Source organism: Somniosus microcephalus, chromosome 22 (genome assembly GCF_052327205.1).
Source record: "Somniosus microcephalus isolate GS21.2 chromosome 22, FLI_Smic_1.0, whole genome shotgun sequence".
Classification (NCBI taxonomy): domain Eukaryota; kingdom Metazoa; phylum Chordata; class Chondrichthyes; order Squaliformes; family Somniosidae; genus Somniosus; species Somniosus microcephalus.
This window is the reverse complement of record NC_141008.1, coordinates 8,379,150-8,401,399: the sequence shown is the minus strand read 5'-3', so window position 1 is coordinate 8,401,399 and position 22,250 is coordinate 8,379,150. Positions and strand designations below refer to the sequence as shown.

The 22,250-nt window shown below is 45.5% G+C and overlaps 1 long non-coding RNA gene across 1 annotated transcript in view; it reads left to right on the top strand.

Moving 5' to 3' along the window:
• Window positions 1-22,250, top strand: part of LOC147102013 (uncharacterized) — a 123,345-nt gene that overhangs the window by 36,264 nt on the left and 64,831 nt on the right. Inside the window, exon 2 of the long non-coding RNA XR_015073196.1 lies at window positions 14,829-14,908. This is a non-coding gene — a long non-coding RNA (uncharacterized LOC147102013). The remainder of the gene's footprint in view (window positions 1-14,828; window positions 14,909-22,250) is intronic.

Sequence of the window (22,250 nt, the reverse complement as noted above, 5' to 3'; positions counted from 1 at the left end):
ATCAAAGGTGTGGATGGTGTCCAAACAGGTCAGTCAGGAAAACATTACATCAAAGAACAAAGAGGTGGGGTCACCAGGGGTCAAATGTTGCAGATGCTGGGGTCTGTATGAAAAACAAAAAACAAACAAAGAACAATAAGAAAAGAAAAAAAAAGGATTTTTTTGCTGGAAATCACAGCAGGTCCAGCCGCATCTGTGTAGAGAGAACAAGCCAATGACGACTTGAGTCTGGATGACTCTACGTCAGGTGGTGTTACATGTAGCATGACATGAACCCAAGATCCCGGTTGAGGCCGTCCTCATGAGTGCGGAACTTGGCTATCAGTTTCTGCTCTATGATTTTGCGTTGTCGTGTGTCTCGAAGGCCGCCTTGGAGAATGCTTTCCCGAAGATCGGAGGCTGAATGTCCTTGACTGCTGTAGTGTTCCCTGACTGTGAGAGAGCACTCCTGCCTGGCGATTGTTGTGCGGTGTCCGTTCATCCGTTGTCGCAGTGTCTGCATGGTCTCACTGATGTACCATGCTCCGGGGTATCCTTTCCTGCAACATATGAGGTAGACAACATTGACCGAGTCACATGAGTAGGTACCATGTACCTGGTGGGTGGTGTCCTCATGTGTGATGATGGTATCTGTGTTGATGGTCTGGCATGTCTTGCAGAGGTTGCCGTGGCAGGGTTGTGTGGTGTCGTGGTTGCTGTTCTCCTGAAAGCTGGGTAATTTGCAGTGAACGATGGTCTGTTTGAGGTTAGGCGGCTGTTTGAAGGCGAGTAGTGGTGGCGTGGGGATAGCCTTAGTGAGGTGTTCATCATCATCGATGACATGTTGAAGGCTGCGAAGAACATGGCGTAGTTTCTCCGCTCTGGGGAAGTACTGGATGACGAAGGGTACTCTGTTGGTTGTGTCCCGTGTTTGTCTTCTGAGGAGGTCTATGCAATTTTTCGCTGTGGCCCGTTGGAACTGTCGATCGACGAGTCGAGCGTCACATCCCGTTCTTACGAGGCCGTCTTTCAGCGTCTGTCGGTGTCCATTGCGTTCCTCCTTGTCTGAGCAGATCCTGTGTATTCGCAGGGCTTGTCCATAGGGAATGGCTTCTTTAACGTGGTTAGGGTGGAAGCTGGAGAAGTGGAGCATCGTGAGGTTGTCCGTGGGCTTGCGGTAGAGTGAAGTGCTGAGGTGTCTTTGATGGAGATTCGTGTGTCCAAGAATGACTCCGATTCTGAGGAGTAGTCCATGGCGAGTTTGATGGTGGGATGGAACTTGTTGATGTTATCGTGTAGTATTTTCAGTGATTCTTCACCGTGGGTCCATAGGAAGAAAATGTCGTCAATGTATCTGATGTATAGCATTGGTTGGAGGTCCTGTGCAGCGAAGAAGTCTTGCTCGAACTTGTGCATGAAGATGTTTGCGTATTGGGGTGCGAATTTGGTCCCCATGGCTGTTCCGTGTGTTTGGGTAAAGAACTGGTTGTCGAAGGTGAAGACATTGTGGTCAAGGATGAAACGGATGAGTTGTAGGATGGCGTCTGGAGATTGGCTGTTGTTGGTGTTGAGTACTGAAGCTGTCGCAGCGATGCCGTCATCGTGGGGGATACTGGTGTAGAGTGCTGAGATGTCCATCGTGGCGAGGAGTGTTCCTAGTTCAACTGGTCCGTGGGTGCTGAGTTTCTGTAAGAATTCTGTAGTGTCGCGTCATACTCATATGACTCGGCCAACATTGTCTACCTCATACGTTGCAGGAAAGGATGCCCCGGGCCATGGTACATTGGCGAGACCATGCAGACACTGCGACAACGGATGAACGGACACCGCACAACAATCACCAGGCAGGAGAGTTCCCTCCCAGTCGGGGAACACTTCAGCAGTCAAGGACATTCAGCCTCCGATCTTCAGGTAAGCATTCTCCAAGGCGGCCTTCGAGACACACGACAACGCAAAATCATAGAGCAGAAACTGATAGCCAAGTTCCGCACTCATGAGGGTGGCCTCAACCGGGATCTTGGGTTCATGTCACGCTACATGTAACCCCACCTGACGTAGAGTCATCCAGACTCGAGTCGTCGTTGGCTTGTTCTCTCTACACAGATGCGGCCGGACCTGCTGTGATTTCCAGCAAAAAAATCCTTTTCTTTTCTTTTCTTATTGTTCTTTGTTTGTTTTTTGTTTTTCATACAGACCCCAGCATCTGCAACATTTGACCCCTGATGACCCCACCTCTTTGTTCTTTGATGTAATGTTTTCCTGACTGACCTGTTTGGACACCATCCACACCTTTGATTGCTGTGATTATCTCTCTGCCGAGTTGGGATAAAGGGCAGTTCGAAAGATTACCTGTAATCATCTGGCAGTGTTCTCTGACTATATATGCTGTGCCTATATGCATCTCTTCACTTCACCTGATGAAGGAACAGTGCTACGAAAGCTTGTGATTTCAAATAAAGCTGTTGGACTATAACCTGGTGTTGTGTGACTTCTCACCTTGATTCAAGGTAGCAGAGATCGCCACATCCGATGCATCGCACTAGACCACGAAAGGAAGATTTTCATCAATGGAACGAAGCGTGGCTTTTTCCAGTTGTCGCTTGAGGAGGTTGAAAGCTGAAATAGCCGTTGCCCCCAATGGTAAAGGCTTTGCGTGAAGCAGGGGCTGGATCTTGTCGGAGAAGTGGGGTATCCATTTCACATAATAGGTGAACATGCCGAGTGCCCGATGAAGAGAGCCGAGATTCGTAGGGGGAGGGAGCTCCTGAAGCGGACGAAGTCGCTCCGGATCCGGTTTGATGACACCGTTGCCCACCCAGTAGCCAAGAATGTTGACTGATGTTACTGATTTCACAGATTTGGACTTATTTAAGGTTAAGTTGCGACGACGGAGAGCGTCAAAAAATTTCTGGAGGTTGGCATCATGCTCTTTCTGCTCATGACCAGCAATGGTGATATTATCCAGATATGGAAAAGTGTCCATTAAGTTTTCCTGTTTGACTAGGCTATCCATTGCCCGTTGAAAGATGACCACCCCATTGGTGACCCCAAATGGAAGGCGACAAAACTGGTAAAGCCGACCATTGGCCTCAAAGGCCGTATACTTTTTGTCAGAGTCCTTTAACGGTACTTGATGATATGCGCTCTTTAAATCAAAAGTTGAAAATACCTTGTAGTTGGCAAGGTTATTGACCATGTCATCGATGCGTGGTAGTGGGTAGGCATCCAGGTCGGGATACTGGTTAATAGTTTGCGAGTAATCAATGCAAAGACGTTTCTTGTGTTGCTTCAGAGGATTTTTAACAACAACGACTTGAGCCCGCCAGGAAGATGAAATGGCTCAATGATACCATCAGCTAGAAGGTGAGAGATCTCTGCCTCGACAAAGGATCAATCATCTTGGCTGCAACGTCATGATTTAGTGACTATGGGCTTACATCAGGGGGAAAGATTGGAAAACAGGGAGGGCTCGTCGAGCGAAGCTGCCGAAAGCGCACTAAACGGTACTTTGGAAATAGTAAGCTCCGGCTTTGACCCTCCAAACTCGAAAGTGAGTCTTTTGTGTTGTTTCTGGAAATCCTGTCTCAGGAGCACATCACTGCATAGGTTTTTGAGCACCCCGAGCCGGGTGGAGAAATAAGTGCGACCATTGAGAACAAGGTCGACAAGACAAAAGGCGGAAGAAATGGTGGCCAGTGTCGTCCGAGCCATTGCAATTTCCCTGTCCGAAGGTTAAATACGCAGTTTTAACTTACTGACAGCCCGCTCACTAATGAAGCTGTCAGAGCTGCATGATTCGATTAGTGCACTCAAAATGTGTCCATTTACCGAAACCTTCGTGGCTGCATGGGACAGACTTTGGGGAAAAACAGCTGTGATGGGAGGAGGGGCAGTTTTACCCTTGACAGCTGTAACCTTAGTAGAGGTTCTTGGGGGAGGAGCAGTTTCAAAGATAGCAGCTGTAACCTTAGTAGTGGCTCTTGGGGGAGGAGCAGTTTTATAGATAGTAGCTGCAAAACTAACAGGAGCTCTCGACCGGTATCCCTTAGAAAGGTAGCCTTTCTAACAGAGGCCCTTGACTGGCATACCTTAGAAAAGTGACCTTTCCTGCTGCAATGATTGCAGGTTGCGTTACGAGCAGGACAAAATTTCTTATAATGGAATGCACCTCCACAGAAGAAACACTTTCTTCCAGATTGCCAAGGTGCCGCTAGGGTGGGGTCGTCATCAGTGAAGGCTTCTTGGGTAGGGTTGTCATCTGCTAAGTTAGAGTCATCATCAGTGAGGGCTTCCGCCCGAGACCTATCGAAGGAGTCATTAAAAGTGATAGCAGCAGCCCGTGCACGAGGTAAAAGATAGGTATCTGCATTCCTCTTTGCTAAGTCCAGGGAACACACCTGGTCATAGGCAGCCTGTAACTCAAGGGTTTTATTCTCCAACAGACACTGGCATATGAAGGGAGACGTAATTCCATTAATAAAGGAATCGTGAATTAGCTCCTTCTGGTACTGCTCAGCTGTGACAGCTTTAAGGTTACAATCCTTGCTGAGCCTGCGAAGCTTTTGAAGGAATTCGTCAAGTGATTCCCCGGGTTGTTGTCGAGTTGTGGCCAATAGATGCCGAGCAAAAATTTTGTTTGGGGCCTTAACATATAGTCGCTGTAATATTAGGATAGTGGAGTCATAGTCTACACAGTCTTCGATGTAGTCAAACACATGAGGAGATACGTAATTGGCAAGTATCTCTAATTTATCAGGAACATTCTCACCACACACCCTGAGGAAGTTGCTGAAGGTACGATACCAGTGTTTCCATACCTTAGCAGTTGTAGGTGAATTTGGGTCCAGGTCAAGACGGGCGGGTCTGAGTAGTTTGTCCATGATGGATTGATTTCTACGCCGGAGTTCCCTTCTGCAGTTGAAGTCATAGCTGGCTGTTCCTGAAATCACTCGGAGCGTGGAGTCGATATCAAGTTGATTAAATTGACGTAATAAAACTCACTACACACTTGGTTTGAGTATAAAGCAAGGCTTTAATCAACTTGTTTCAGAACATGGAGGTCTAGTTGTACTTCACTAGTTCCTTGTCTTACAAAATGTCCCTGGCAGGCTGGGCCCACGCCCGAGTATTTATACTTCTTGGACGGCGCCACCAGCTGGCCGTCCAGCGTTATACCACGAGTGGTTTCTTGATGATGATGAGATTTATAACACTTGGGATGCTGTAACCTGCAGGGCTACGGACCAAGTGCTGGGAAGTGGGGTTAGGCTGGATAGCTCTTTGTTGGCCGGTGCGGACTCAATAGGCCGAAAGACTGTGTATTATGTAACGAGAAAGGATTAATTAACAATCTTGTTGTACGAGGCCCCTTGGGTCGGAGCGATCATAATATGATTGAATTCTTCATTAAGATGGAGAATGAAGTACTTGACTCAGAGACTAGGGTCCTGAATTTAAATAAAGTAAACTACGATGGTCTGAAGTGCGAGTTGGGTAGGATTAATTGGGGAATGTCACTCAAAGGGTTGACGGTGGATAGGCAATGGCAAACATTCAAAGATCGCATGGATGAACTACAGAATTTGTTCATCCCAGTTTGGCATAAAAATAAAACAAAAATGGTGACTCAACCATGGCTAACAAGGGAAATTAGGGATAGCATAAGATCCAAGGAGAGGACATATAAATTGGCCAGAAAAAGCAGTAAACCTGAGGATTGGGAGCAGTTTAGGATTCAACAAAGGAGGACAAAGGGATTAATTAAGAAAGGGAAAATAGAATATGAGAGTAAGCTTGCAGGGAACATAAAAACTGACTGTAAAAGCTTTTATAGATCTGTGAAGAGAAAAAGACTGGTGAAGTCAAGCGTAGGTCACTTGCAGTCAGAATCAGGGCAATTTATAATGGGGAACAAAGAAATGGCGGACCAATTAAATACATATTTTGGTTCTGTCTTCACAAAGGAGGACACAAATAACCTCCCAGAGATGTCGGGGAACATAGGGTCTGATGAAAGGGAGGAACTGAAAGAAATCAGTATTTGTAGGGAAATGGTGTTGGGGAAATTGATGGGATTGAAGGCCGATAAATCCCCAGGGCCTGATAATCTACATCCTAGGGTACTTAAGGAAGTGGCCCTAGAAATAGTAGATGTATTGCTGATCATCTTCCAACATTTGATAGAATCTGGAACAGCACCCATGGATTGGAGGGTAGCTAATGTTACCCCACTATTCAAAAAAGGTGGTAGAGAGAAAACGGGGAATTACAGACCGGTAAGCCTGACATCGGTAGTGGGGAAAATGTGAGAGTCCATTATAAAAGATGTAATAGCAGAGCACTTGGAAAACAGTGACAGGATCGGACAAAGTCAACATGGATTTACAAAAGGTAAATCGTGCTTGACTAATCTACTGGAATTTTTTGAGGATGTAACTAGAAAAATAGGTAAGGGAGAACCAGTGGATGTGGTGTATTTGGACTTTCAGAAGGCTTTCGATAAGGTCCCGCATAAGAGATTAGCGTGTAAAGTTAAGGCACAAGGGATTGGGGGCAAGGTATTGACTTGGATAGAGAACTGGTTGGCAGACAGAAAGCAAAGAGTTGGAATAAACGGGTCTTTTTCCAAATGGCAGGCAGTGACTAGTGGGGTACCGCAGGGATCGGTCCTTGGACCTCAGCTATTCACAATATATATTAATGATCTAGACAAGGGAACTCGATGTAATATCTCCAAATTTGCAGACAACACAAAGCTGGGTGGGCGTGTGTGCTGTGAGGAGGATGCCGAGAAACTACAGGATGATTTGGACAGGTTGGGTGATTGAGCAGAAGCATGGCAGATGCACTATAACGTGGATAAATGTGAGGTTATCCACTTTAGTGGCAAAAACAGGAAGGCAGATGGCAATAGATTGGGAAAAGGGGAAGTGCAACGAGACCTGGGTGTCCTTGTGCACCAGTCGCCGAAGGTAAGCATGCAGGTGCAGCAGGCAGTTAAGAAGGCAAATGGTATGTTGGCCTTCGTAGCGAGAGGGTTTGAGTACAGGAACAAGGACGTCTTGCTGCAGTTGTACAGGGCCTTGGTGAGACCACATCTTGAGTATTTTGTGCAGTTTTGGTCGCCTTATCTGAGGAAGGATGTTCTTGCCATGGAAGGAGTTCAGCGAAGATTCACCAGGCTGATACCTGGGATGGCAGGAATGACGTATGAGGAGAGATTGGGATGATTGGGCTTGTACTCGCTGGAGTTTAGAAGAATGAGAGGGGATCTCATTGAAACTTATACAATTGTGACAGGACTGGACAGACTAGATGCAGGAAGGATGTTCCCGATGGTCGGGGAGTCCAGAACCAGGGGTCACAGTCTGAGGATAAGGGGTAAGCCATTTAGGACAGAAATGAGGAGAAATTTCTTCACCCAGAGAATGGTGAACCTGTGGGATTCTCTACCACAGAAGGCAGTAGAGGCCAATACATTAAATATATTTAAGAAGGAGTTGGATATATTTCTTAAGGCTAAAGGGTTCAAGGGGTATGGGGAGAAAGCATGGACCGGGTACTGAATTTGGATGATCAGCCATGATCTCATTGAATGGCGGAGCAGGCTCGAGGGGCCGAATGGCCTACTCCTGCTCCTATCTTCTATGTTTCTATGAAATGGCCTCCTTCCGTGCTGTAACTTTCTATGATTCTATGATTCAATGTTATCCCCTGTTGCAGACTGGAAGGATCCGCTGGCAAAGAAATTGAGGGCGACGGTGACCTTGACTGCCACTGAGAGAGCCGTGGTCGCCCTGATCTGAGGCTGGAGGTCTGGTTGCAGGAGATGGCAGAGTTCTGTGACCACTTCCTTGGTGAAGCGGAACCTTCTAATACACTGCTCCTCGCTTAATTGGATGTAGAAGTGCTCTCGGAATACCGTCGGAGGGTTAGGCCTCCTGTTGAGAGCCCTCATGGCCCTCCTCCTCCCTCTGGCCACATGTTCCAATCTTTCTCACTGCCTCCGCTCCCTCCGCCGTAGATCCTGGAGGGCGAGGGCGACTGCCAGTATAGCCCCCATTAATGTAACCAAGTGCAGCACTTTGATAGGTTGTGAGAATAAATGTAACTAATTGTTAATAGCCACAAAACTCCTGAAACTAAACAAGCTTTAAATGACTGTGCAACAGATTAAATCAATGTCAAACTGACAAGGAAGCAGTGAAACAGCACTAACCTGACAGCTGCGACTCATTACACATGATCCCTTTAAGTCGCGCTCCTGGGGCCGGCTACCGACTGCTTCACGCCTCCTCCCCCCATTGCTGTTGGGGCAAGGTGAGGCGCTAAGGCAGGGGGCGACAATTAATTTTGCAGATCAAGCACCCAGTGAGCATTGCACGCACACTGACGTCACGATCTGCCTGGTGCTGAGGTCCCCGGCGGTAACTCGTAGCAGCGGCGCTACAGGGGGGCCGGATTTGGCATGCGGCACTGGATTCACCTCGCTGCCGCACTACTGCCTCAGTGCCCCATTAGCACCCTCGCCAGGTGCTAACTGGAGGTGCTGACCAACTGAATTTTTCCTCTATGGAGTTGAAAGCAAGTTATTAACCTGGTTAGGAGATTGATTAGGTGGTAGAAGACAGAGAACAGGGATAATGGGCATGTACTCGAATTGGAAGGAAGTGACTAGAGGTATCCCACAAGGACATGTGCTGGGGCCTCAACTATTCACCATATTTATTAATGACTTAGATAACACAATAGGGAGCCATATATCCAAGTTTGCCGATGATACAAAGATTGGTGGCATAGTAAGTAGTGTAGACAAGATTATAAAATTACAAAGAGACGTTGATAGATTAAGTAAGTGGGCAAAACAGCGGCAGATGGATTTCAAAGCAGGTAAGTGTGAGGTTATCAATTTTGGACCAAAAAAGGATAGAGCCGAGTATTTTTTTAAATGGTGAAATGCTGGGAACAGTGGAGGTCCAAAAAGATTTATGTGTCCATGTACACAGATCACTAAAATTGGTGGTCAGGTGCAAAAAGGCTAATGGAATGTTAGCCTTTATATCTAGAGGGTTGGAATATAAAGAGGAGGAAGTTTTGCTACAGCTATACAAAGCCCTGGTTAAACCACATCTGGAGCACTGTGTACAGTTCTGGGCACCACACCTTAGAAGGAATGGCCCAGAAATTCAGGTCGGGGGCTTCCCACGGGTGCAAGCCCCCGATCTGCACTTACCTTGCGCGCCGGCCGTTGAGCTGTGGGCCCCTGTGGAATTCCGATCTGGGGCCTGGTCCAGCTGACGGCGCGCAGTGCTTGTGTATCCCAGGGGCGCAGTTAGTTCGAAGCATCCTCTGGGATCACGTGGGCCATGGGGATCCAATCGGAGCAGGGAATGCTCCATTCATAAGTCTGGCAGGAAGTGCTGTCAAGACTTATAAATACTACGGCCCCAAAACAGCACTAAATCTTCAAATAAATTTTAATAAAATCAAATTTTTTAAATAAACTATAAATTACATGAAATAACTATTTTAAACAATAATTTAAATTTTTGAAAAAAATCATTTTATTTTCTAACGGGGCTAAAAATAAACTTACCTTACTTTAAAGTATTTAAAAATAATAAACCTGTGGAAAAAATGTTTTAATTTTAATTAATTCACCACTTACCTTGTAAAAAGCAGGCCTTACACCTGCTTTTTACATTTCTAACTTCTGCAGACTTACCTTCCCGGGAAAACCTGTAAAAAAAAAACGAAGTTTGATGCGCACGCGCAGCCCCTCCTGCGCACGCGTTCGACTTCTGAACCCCTTCGTTCAGAGGAACGGAAGTGCTGGTTTCCTGCGCATGCGCAGTGCATGCAGGGAACCGGCACTTCCATTGGGCCTACGGGTGAGTACCCCGTGCGTACTCACCCGTGGAGACCCGAATTTCTGGGCCATTATACTGGCCTTGGAAGGACTGCAGCGCAGATTCACCAGAATGATACCAGGGCACCCAGGGTTAGATTATGAGGAGAGATTACATAAACTGGGCTTGTATTCCCTGGAATATAGAAGGTTAAGGGGTGATTTATTGAGGTTTTTAGGATATTGAAAGGAATTGATAGGGCAGAGAGAAAATGTTTCCACTGGTGGGGGAGTCTGGGACAAGGGGACATAACCTTAAAAGGACAGAACCAGGCCATTGAGGAGAGAAGTTAGGGAACACTTCTTCACACAAAGGGTGGTAGAGTGTGGAACTCTCTCCCACCAAAAACAGCAAATGCTAGCTCAATTAATAATCTTAAATCTGAGATCAATAGATGTTTGCTAGCCAAGGGTATTAAGAGATATGGAGCCAAGGCGGGTGGATGGAGTTAAGACACAGATCGGCCATGATCTCAATGAATGGTGGAACAGGCTCAAAGGGCTGAATGGCCTCCTCCTGTTCCTATAACCCTTGAGGATCTATCAAGATTGAGATCGATCGATGTTTGTTGGTAAGGGCATCAAGGAATATAGATCAAAGGTGGATAAATGGAGCTGAGGTACAGATCAGCATTTTCTGTTGTTATTTCGGATTTCCAGCATCTGCAGTATTTTGCTATCATCTATGGTCTAATTGAATGGTGGAGCAGGCTCATCGGACTGAATGACTGACTGTTCCTGTGCTTTTAACTTTGCTGCTTGTCCAACTCAAACCTTGACTGCCACTAAAGATATTGGCCCAGAAATTCAGGTCAGGGGCTTCCCGCGGGTGCAAGCCCCTGACCGGCACTTACCTTGCGCGCCGGCAGTTGAGCTGTCGGTCCCCGTGGAATTCCAATCCGGGGCCTGCGCCAACTCCCGGCGCGCAGTGCTTGCATATCCCAGGGGCGCAGTTAGTTCGATGCGTCCCCTGGGATCACATGGGCCATGGGCAGCCAATCGGAGCAGGGAAATGCTCATTCATAAGTCTTGACAGGAAGAGCTGTCAAGACTTATAAATACTACGGCCCCAAAATAGCAGTAAACCTTAAAATAAATTTTGTTTTTAAATCACATTTTTTAAATGAACTATAAATTACATGAAATAACTATTTTAAACAATAATTTAAATTTTTGAAAAAAATAATTTTATATTCCAACAGGGCTAAAAATAAACTTACCTTGCTTTAAAGTACGTATTTGAAAATAATAAACCTGTGGAAAAAATGTTTTAATTTTAATTAATTGACCACTTACCTTGTAAAAAGCAGGCCTTATGCCTGCTTTTTAAATTTCTAAATTCTAAAGACTTACCCTCACGGAAAAACCTGTATAAAAAACGTAAGTGCAAAGCGCACGCGCAGCCCCTCCTGCGCACGCGTTCGACCTCTGAACCCCTTCGTTCAGAGGAACGGAAGTGCCGGTTTCCCGCGCATGCGCAGTGCATGCAGGAAACCGGCACTTCCATCGAGCCTACAGGTGAGTACCCCGTGCGTACTCACCCGTGGAGACCCGAATTTCTGGGCCAAAGTCATTGAGTGGCCATTGATTTCAATTGGATGAAAACCGGGCGGGTTCTACAATGTTACCCAGGTTAGTGCCCAGGTGGTGAAGGAGAAAGTTACTCTCCACCCCCTCCCCACCCCAACCCACCCCATGTCCTGGTCAACATTGATCCCTCAGTCAACAAATTAACTGGTCCTTCATCCTATTTGCTGTTTGTGGGATCTTGCTGTGCATAAACCAGCTGCCACATTTGTCTACAAAACAACAGTGACTGTAATGAAAACAGAAAAAGCTGGAAACACTCAGCAGATCAGGCAGCCTCTGTGGAGAGAGAAACAGAGTTAACGTTTCAGGTCGATGACCCTTCATCGGGTTGATGACTTTTCATCATTTGTCTCTTCTCTCTTCAGGGAATGCCCACCTTACCTCCTACGGGATTTTCATCTGTCTCTTCTCTTTGAGTGACTGTAGTTCATTAGCTGTGCAGCGCTTTGGGACATTCTGAGGATGTGATAACGTGCTGTATAAATTCAAGTTTTCCCTTTTCTTTACAGAGGGCTTTTAAAGCCATTAGAGAGAGAGAGAGAATTTCATCACATCAGTATGGGCTGGAAGTGACAGGACAATGAACAATCCCACTGCACTGTCCTGCCACTGACCATCTGTTCCTGATAAAAGAAATTGGTTCAGTTCCCATTACATTTTTTTTGTTTAAAGTCTCATCTCCTGTGACCCTAAAATAGCAATGTTTGAATGTGTGTGGTTTGATGCTGCAGTGTTCATGTGGCATGATGCAGTGAGCTGTGTCTGAATCCTGACTTTGACTATCATTTCCACACAGCCATTCTCTCGGGAATAGATTCCACTCAGATTACTGTGAACAGGAGGGGGTGGGGCGGTTGGGGATGAAACATTCCCAGACTGTGTAAGCGCGAGTCCAGGTGGGTCAAGCAGAGAGCGGAATTAACAGTATCCAAAAATCTGATTGCAGATCGGATGCCACTGGGACTGAAGGAGATAAGGGAAAGGGGAGTGGGGGGGAGGGGGGGCAATGTCTCATTCCTCGTGTATTGTTTCTGTTTAGTGATCTCAGCTGAATAATTCACCCGCTGATCTTTAAAGGAGAGTGTGCGATAGCTTAACGTAGCAGAGCTTCCAGTTATGACTAATGTGATAAATGTATGCCATTGTTTGGGAGCTGTGTCACTCAGGCTGTATTTAGAATGGTGTGACTGTCAGTGCTGCACTCTTTCACAGTCTCCACTCTTCTCGTCCACAGCTATATTTAGTTAAAATTGGGGTCAGTTTGTGACTTGCCACAGCAGCTGTTCCAACACTCAGTGTTACTGAGATCGTGTCAAAGAGCTGCACGCTGAAATAAAAGCTCACAGACTGTTTAAAGTACGGGAAATGTTTGGGGAAAAGGTGGCGAAAGTTGTGTTTGATGGGTTTTGACCTCATTGTGTCATATTTAGATGGGTGATTGAGGAGCATGTTATCCAGGTTTGATGACACGGATGAAATGTCCAAGCAGCTGGCCGACTTTGCTTAGATTTCCTGGAAGTTATTTGATTTGTGTTGTTGCTGTCCCTCTGTACCACACGCCCAGCCTCAGCCAAGGGGATAAGCAGAGTATCTGCCAAGGCACCCGCTGGATTCCCTGTGTAGCTGGCTGCTGTGAGGGTGTGTGTGAGACAGGCCTGTTGTAATGTAGGAAACGCAGCAGCCAATTTGCGCACAGCAAGCTCCCACATGCAGCAATGTAATAATGACCAGATAATTTGTTTTAGTGATGTTGATTGAGGGATAAATAATGGCCAGGACACCGGGGATAACCCCCCCTGCTCTTCTTCGAAATAGTGCCGTGAGATCTTTTACGTCCACCCGAGAGGGCAGACAGGGCCTCGAGTTAACGTCTCAGCATCTCTGACAGTGCAGCACTCCCTCAGTACTGCACTGGAGCGTTAACCTTGATTTTAATGCCCTCAGGGCAACTAATGATGGGCAATAAATACAGACGAGTCAGTGTGGCCCACATCCCAAGAGAAAGTTAAAAAAAAATACTCAGTCCTTGATGCGCCTCAATAACTTCAAGGCTCAAAGTTAACTGGATAAAACTAGGCTTTTATTAGCAAAGAAAGATGCCTGTGTCTTCACCTAGCATTCTGCTGTTCTGCTGCAAGGCTAGCCTGGGCTTGCCTTAAGTAGAGCCAGGTATGGGCGGAGCCGACACACCCAATGGACAGAAAGGGGGCGGTGCACTATATACAATACAAGGTAAAAACACAGGAGCAGGCAATACAATATATGTAGTTAAATACAGAGTCTGATGAATGACATATTTCATCACAGTCCTAGCCAGGTCCACCTTCTCCTCAGTCTCCCTCAGTGGCTGATGGTGCAGAGGTGGATGCCTGGTGCTTCTCAGTCACAGCCTTGGGGAGGTGAGGTGAGACTGTGTTATACCACTCTACCTGGGGGCCATTTTCCCTTTAAAATGAAAGTACAGAGTGTGAAGGCCCTCTGCTAATCATTACCTGGAACGTAACCCAGATATTAGAAAGCATTCCTTAACGGGGGAGAGAAGAAAGGCAGGAAATGTACGATTCCTTATGGGCCAGATCTCCTTCTTTGGGGCAGAGTAACAGCAGCTGTTATTCGTAATGCACAGTGGGCTCCCAGGGAAGAGAGAGCCTACCACTATCGCCCAGGAACATTGGCAAGACTAACAAAGGTAGATGTTTGGGTTGATATGGAGGGAGAGGAAGCCTCTTTCAGGCCCTCTGCCTCTATCGGAAGGCCTGCAGTGGGAACTGGGGCAGACTGGAACGAATTGGGGTATGAGGCCGGACCCTGTAATTCCCCCTGTAATTACATGTGGCAGGTGCAGCTGGCTGTGGTCCCCGTAGAGATGGACGGGGGAAGAAAATCCTGGTGGGCAGGCCATGGAAAGGCCTCCCTGTCTTGCCGTTTCCGTCACAACCCCACCCAGTTTTGGGCGAGATCACGGAGGAAAATCCATCCCTTTGAGCTAATCTTCCACTGCTTCCCTGCACATGTGGCTCTCTGATTGGAGGAGCACCATGTCTGCAGACAGACCTTTCTTTATTTATTAATCCTCGAGCTGTGGGCATCGCTGGCAAGGTCGGCATTTATTGCCCATCCCTAGTCTCCCTGAGAAGGTGGTGGTGGGCCTTCTTCTTTGTAGCTGAGTGGCTTTATGGCCACTTCAGTAGACAGTCAGGAGTCAACCACATTGGTGTGGGACTGGAGTCACATATAGTCCAGACCAGGTAAGGACGGCAGGTTCCCTTCTCTAAAGGACATTAGTGAACCAGTTGGGTTTTTCTGACAGTTTCATGGTCACTTTTACTGATACCAGCTTTTTTATTTCCAGATTCTTTATAAACTGCCATGGTGGGATTGGACCTCTCGCTCTCTGGATTATTAGTCCAGTAACCTAACCACTACACTGCGGTACGCAAGAAGGGTTTCTGACTGAAAGGTTTCTCCTTTCTGTGTTGCAGAATTATGCGGGTTTTAGCAGGCGCTGATCGTTCAACATTCAGCAGAGGATCAGCAGAACGCTGTTTGTATGTAAACTTCACCAATTGGAAGTTCTGCCCTTAAATATCAGCCACAACTAACTGAAGTCAACTGGGGCAGACGGGGCTGGAACATTGCTCGGGGATTTGATCTCCTGCAGCCCTCCTCCCGGCGGGGGGGGTCAGGGGGTTGGGGGTGCGATGGGAAGGGTGGCCGGTTCCTTCAGCACAGAGTAATCCCCCTGAATGTGGACTGGTGGATAGAAGCAAATGAGAAAAGTGCGGCCCTCACCGTTTTCCCTGCCCATTGAGCTGTATCGCCACAAGGGCGCGAGGGCTTCCCAACTGACCAGTGTTCAACAGTCGGTGGAAGGGAGAATAAAGGGTCTATTGGCAGTCAGGGCCTATGCACGGGCTCAATTAGCACTGCCTTGTGTAGGCCCCATGAGTAACGTCCTTAGAGATCATTTAATCAGCTGTTACCGATCATCTAGATTTTTGTTCAGGTGTTAAATTCACAGAATCACAGAATCACAGAATCACAGAAACCCCACAGTGCAGATAGAGGCCATTTCAGCCCATCGAGCCTGCACTGACACATATCCCACCCGATCCCCGTAACCCCTACACCAACACATATCCCACCCTATCCCCGTAACCCCCACGTATTTAATCCCCCTAACACTAAGGGTCAATTTATCATAGCCAATCAACCTAACCCGCACATCTTTGGGTCGCAGAAGAAAATTTCCTCCTGATTTTGATTTAAAAGAATGAAATTTGCAATAGGTTTCTTACAAAAATCCAGGCCCCGAGATGTGTGTATGCCACATCGGCACAATAAAATCAGTCTTTTATTCCCAGTTAGATATGGAACGAAGGCAGCAGTGCACTGAGACCATTACCAACTCAGCCCACATCCCAAGGCATCGTTTACTCAAAGCAGATCGCAATGTGCACAATCTTCAACCATTTTTATCAGGCCACCATCGTAGTGGCAGGGAAGAATAAACACAGCTCCGAGATTGTAAAGGTTGCTCAGTTCCAGGTGCAGCGACAGGTAGTTAAGGGCAAAGACCCATCACATCAGGTCTCTGCCCACTCTGCCCTGCCCTGGGATTTGCTCAGCACCCCCAGTCTGACATTAGTTGGCCTTCACCTGAGCAATGGGGGTTCTCCCCACCTCTTGTCTCACTTTCTCTGCAGGTGATCTTTGTGATGGGGTCAGAGGTTCATCTGGGGGTTCACTAGGATCCCAAGGTTGTAGACTGTTTGGTTCAACCTGAGACATTGGCTGGGGAGGGGAGGGGTGGGTGTAAGTTTGTGCCAGGGCCAAAGACAACGGCCCTGAAATTAGGATCGGGAGCTTGCCGCGCGTGCAAGCCCCCGATGTGCACTTACCCGGCGCGCTGACATTTGAATCGTGGCCCGCATTGCAATTCCTCTCACTGGCCCGCTTGAGGTCCTGCCGCGCTGTGCGTGCGTGACCCAGCGGCGTACTTAGTGCGATGAGCTGGCTGGGATCACGTGAGCAAAGGGCAACCAATGGGAGGTTGCAAAAGTTCATTCATGAGTTTGACAGTAAGAGCTGTCAAACTCATTGTGGTGATTATTCCTTGATTAGTGGAAGTATTGTGATTCGTTGTTTGTTAACTGCCTTGGGATATGTGTTGTAATCTCATTGGTAGTTGATGATCACATGACGTGTTGTGGCTACCTTAAATTCAGTCCTTTTCTAGCTTTAGTTGGGACTGGATGTAGAAAGATATGCTGCCGATTTTAAAGTTAATAAGGCAAATCTGTTCTTTATTTCAATTTATTAACTTTATGTTAGAATGGAGCGATATCTTCAACCAGAACGATTCAAGGCTGACCCCAATTCTGCTGGAGTGGATGATAAATGGAAACATTGGTATTGTACATTTAAAAACTTTTTGGGCGTGTTGGATCAAGAGGCTCTAAATAAGCTGAATATGCTGATCAACTACATTGACCCGGATGTATATAAATATATTTTGCACTGTAAAACTTATGAAGAGGCTATTTCTACATTGGAAAAGATTTTTGTTAAACCAAAGAATGAGGTATTTGCACGTCATCTTCTATCTGCCCGTAGGCAGCAGGTGGGAGAATCTTTGGATACTTATTTACAAGCACTTCGGTGCCTTAGTGTTGACTGTAATTATAAGGCTGTGACGGCTGAAGAATATAAGGACGAATCGGTACGGGATGCTTTTATTAATGGATTACTGTCCAGATCAATTCGTCAGCGGTTGTTAGAAAATAAGACTCTGGATCTTAAAAGTGCTTTTGAGCAAGCTTCTACATTGGATATGGCTCAGAGAAGTTCGGATTCTTATGCTCTTTTTAATCGGCCTGCGACTATGGTTTCGGCAGTTTCAGATGAAAAGGAATTATGTGGACTTAATGGGAGTGGTTTACTAGATTTTGAAACAGTTTCTACTTCAGCGGCCGTTGCCTCTAGGATTCAGAAGTGTTATTTTTGTGGGAATATCCGGCACCCTCGTCTGAAGTGTCCTGCTCGGGAGGCTGTGTGTAGTAAATGCGGCAAGAGAGGTCATTATGCACGTGTGTGCAAATCATCAGGTTCAATTACCTTCCCTTCTCCTGGTGTGGGAGGGTCTTCCTCCACTACCTCTTCTGTGACTATGCAGCCTTTAGATAGGGCATTTATTGCATCAATTTCTGCTGCATTTGCTCATGGCCTAAACAAAGCTATAGTTACGGCTCAAGTTAATGGGTTGGAAGTGAAGGCCCTTATAGATACGGGCAGTACTGAGAGTTTTATAAGTCTTCAGTTTGCGAAGGAGAAGCATTTGAAAATTTCGCCTGTTACGTATCAGGTGTGTATGGCTCAGCCGACCCTTACTTCACAAATAGCTGGTTGTTGCTTTGTGAAAATGGTTCTTCTAGGTAATACGTATACTGATATACGCCTATCTGTTTTGCCTAATCTCTGTGCGGATATTTTGATTGGACATGATGTGCTTCAGTTACACGAGTCTCTTAGTCTTTCATTTGGAGGGACTAAGCCACCTTTATCTATTTGTGGATTAACCTCTTTATCTATTCCTCCATTATCACTTTTTTCCAATTTGATGTCGGATTGTAAGCCAATTGCTACCAAGTCAAGAAGATATAGTAGTCAGGATAGAGAATTTATTAATTCTGAAGTTCAACGTCTCTTATTGGAAGGAATCATTGAACCTAGTTGTTCGCCTTGGCGAGCACAGGTAGTTGTCACGACTAACGAGAGACACAAGAAACGAATGGTGATAGACTATTCCCAAACTATTAATAGGTATACTCAATTAGATGTGTACCCTTTGCCTAAGATTGATGAGCTTATCAATAAAGTATCTCAGTATAAAGTTTTTAGCACTATTGACTTAAAGAGTGCTTATCATCAGATTCCTATTGTTAAGAAGGATCAACCATATACGGCCTTTGAGGCTGGTGGAAAGCTGTATCAGTTTTGCCGAATACCATTTGGTGTTACTAATGGTGTTGCTTGTTTTCAACGGGCAATGGATGCTTTTATAAGTGATAACTCCCTCTCTGACACCTTTTCATACTTAGATGACATCACTGTGTGGCAAATCAAGGGTGGAGCATGATTCTAATTTAAAAAGATTCCTTCAAGCTGCGGAAAAAGTTGGTTTAACTTTTAACAAAGAGAAATGTGTCTTTTCGACTACTGAGGTAAATCTATTGGGGTATATTATTTTGGGAAATAAGATTAAACCAGATCCAGAACGTCTGCGACCATTGATCGATTTACCTTGTCCTACTAATTCTAAGGCTTTGCAACGGGTTGTTGGACTGTTTTCTTATTATTCTAATTGGATTGCAAATTTTTCACGGAAGATCCGGCCTCTTATTCGGGTTACGACATATCCTCTATCATGGGAGGCCAGGACATGTTTTGAGAATTTTAAAAAGGATATTTTAGGAGCAGTTGTGCATTCCATTGATGAGCAGGTTCCCTTTATGATTGAGACAGATGCTTCGGATTTTGCAATTGGGGCTACTTTGAACCAAAATGGAAGACCTGTGGCCTTTTTTTCACGTACTTTGAATAATAGTGAAAAAAGACATTCCTCAATAGAAAAAGAGGCATACGCAATAGTAGAAGCATTGCGTAAATGGAGACATTATTTATCGGGGCGACATTTCACGTTGGTAACTGACCAAAAATCTGTGTCCTTTATGTTTGATGTTAAACATTTTGGAAAGATTAAAAATGATAAAATAATGAGATGTAGGATTGAGTTGGCATGTTACCATTTTGACATAGTTTATCGTCCGGGGAAGGATAATGTTGCTGCTGATGCACTGTCGAGGGCTTATTGTTCGGTGATTCACGGAGATACGCTTATTAATCTTCATAATGCCTTATGCCATCCTGGGGTTACGAGGATGATACACTTTGTACGCAGTAAGAACTTGCCTTTTTCAGTTGAAGACGTCAAGCGGATGACTTCATCATGTTCTATCTGTGCTCGGTGTAAACCGAATTTCTTTAAGCCTCAACGAGCTCATCTTATAAAGGCTACTTCTCCTTTTGAACGTTTGAGCGTTGATTTTAAGGGACCTCTTCCTTCAACTACTCAAAACCGATATATATTTACTGTTGTGGATGAGTTTTCAAGGTTCCCTTTTGCTTTTCCTTGTGCAGATGTATCAGCTGCTACAGTTATTAAATGTTTGACTCCACTTTTTGTCATCTTTGGGATGCCTGCGTATATCCATTCGGATCAGGGAAGTTCTTTTATGTCTTCCCAGTTGAAGGAATACCTTCAGAGTCGGGGAATTTCTACTAGTCGAACTATCCCGTATAATCCCCAGGGTAATGGACAGTGCGAACGATACAATGGGGTGATCTGGAAGGCAGTTATGTTGGCGTTGACATCCCAGAACCTTAAGAATACACAGTGGGAAATGGTACTGCCTGATGCCCTGCATTCCATTAGATCATTACTTTCAACGGCTACTAATGTGACCCCCCATGAAAGGCTCTTTAACTATCCGCGGAGATCTACTACGGGATATTCGGTACCTTCATGGCTTACTATGCAGGGACCTCTGTTGCTTCGACGCCATGTTAGATTGTCAAAATATGACCCCTTGGTGGAGGAGGTGGAGCTGTTGGAGGCAAATTCCCAATATGCTCATATTCGATTCCAAGATGGGAAAGAAAGTACTGTTTCAATTAAAGACTTGGCTCCTTGTGGGGGCCAGCCCTCTTCTGAGGATAATAATAATGGTCATGATTCGGATAATGTGGATGCTGTTACAGATACTACGAATATTTCCAATCCGATTGCAGATAATCATACTTCTATTAGTCAGCCTTTGATAGATGTTTATGACCGTCCCAGTGCATCTTCTGATGGGATTTCTAATCCGGAAACCGTTGAGAATCGGGATATGGATAGCCTTCCTGTTGAAGATACTTCTGTGCCTTCTGGCGTGGGAGGGCAAGGAATTTCACCAAGGTTAAGAAGGTCGACACGAACAAGATATCCGGTCGACCGATTGAAAATGGACTTTTAAATTGATAGTAATGTTTTAAAATTGTTGAAATATTATAGTATATTGTTTTAGTTGAGAGATACTTAATACTTATGCGTAATGTTATTATTTGTTGTTGTTCATTTAGTATTGTGTTATGTAAATAGTTTTATTCTCGTGCATAGTTTAGTTGTAAATAATTAATTGTAAATTGTAAAAGTTATTAGGTTAGAGTATATTTTAAAGGAGGGGTGAATGTGGTGATTATTCCTTGATTAGTAAAAGTATTGTGATTCGTTGTTTGTTAACTGCCTTGGGATATGTGTTGTAATCTCATTGGTAGTTGATGATCACATGACGTGTTGTGGCTACCTTAAATTCAGTCCTTTTCTAGCTTTAGTTGGGACTGGATGTAGAAAGATATGCTGCCGATTTTAAAGTTAATAAAGCCTAACTTTGGAAGGCAAATCTATTCTTTATTTCACTCATGAAAACTCCTGGCCCCAAAACACTACTTAAACCTGAAAGAAAATTTAAAAAAAATTGCACTACTTAAATGAACCATAAAGAACTGTAAAAAACTATTTTAAACAATAATTTTAAAATTTGAAAAAAATTATTATATAAAAGATCGGGGCTAAAACTAAACTTACCTTACTGTAAATTCTTTAAAAATAATAAACCTGTGGAAATTTTTTTAATAAATTGTATTAATAGACCACTTACCTGTAAAACTAAGTACTTACATGTGGTTTTTCAATGCGTAAAAACCGGAGGCCTTTACACACGCGCAACTCTCTAAAAATAAAGGAAATCCAAGTCGCACGTGCAGACTCCTGCGCGCACGCGTTCAGCCTCTTAACCCCTTGGGTCAGAGGAGAGGAAATGCTGGTTTTCCCCGCATGCGCTGTGCATGCTGAAAACCGGCAATTCCTCCGGGCACACGCGTGAGTACCCCGTCCTTACTCACGCGTTGGGAGAGGAATTACTGGGCCAATGGCTTCAGCCTTCCCAATGTAAGAAATTAAATTAACGTGTAATTGGTCTACAAATAATATTATCCCACATATCTGGGGCAAACCACCCTGCCTGCCAGTTTAAAGCCCTGTTTGCCACAGACTGTTCTAGAAAAGGAAACGTCTCCCAGGCTTGATATCTGCATTATACCTGCACCTACATTTACATCGAGGCTCCGAATTTCCTGAAACAGTGTAATGGGCAAATTACACCAAACCTCATGCTGGTTTCTACACCGATCTGGCCGACCGGCACTTACGCCGAAATTTCCTGCTACTCTCAATAGCATAGAGTGTAAAAACCAGCATCAATAATCCGGGCCTGAGGAAAGCATAGAACATATTCCTTGTTTTATGTATGAAAATTAAAATTTCAAACCATCAGTTATGCACATTAGGCACAGCGGCCTAGAAATTGGGTTGTGGGCTCGCCAGGGCTGTAGCGCCAGAAATTTTGCGCCAGCGTTAATGCGGCAGCGCCCGACGAAAATTTGGTTGCGCCAGCCCCAGAGGGTGGCGGGCGCTAAAGGAGGGTTTTAGCGCCTGAAAACGGGCGTTGAATTGGGTTTCCCGGCGCTAATCCCCCGCTGCGGCACCCGATGCGGTGCGGCAGGCTGGGGAACTGCAGGCCTCCTCCTTCTGCGGGAGCAGAGGAGGAGCAGCCAGGTATAAAAACCCATGACCAGCGAGGCCCGAGAGCACTCGGAGCAGAGGAGGAGCAGC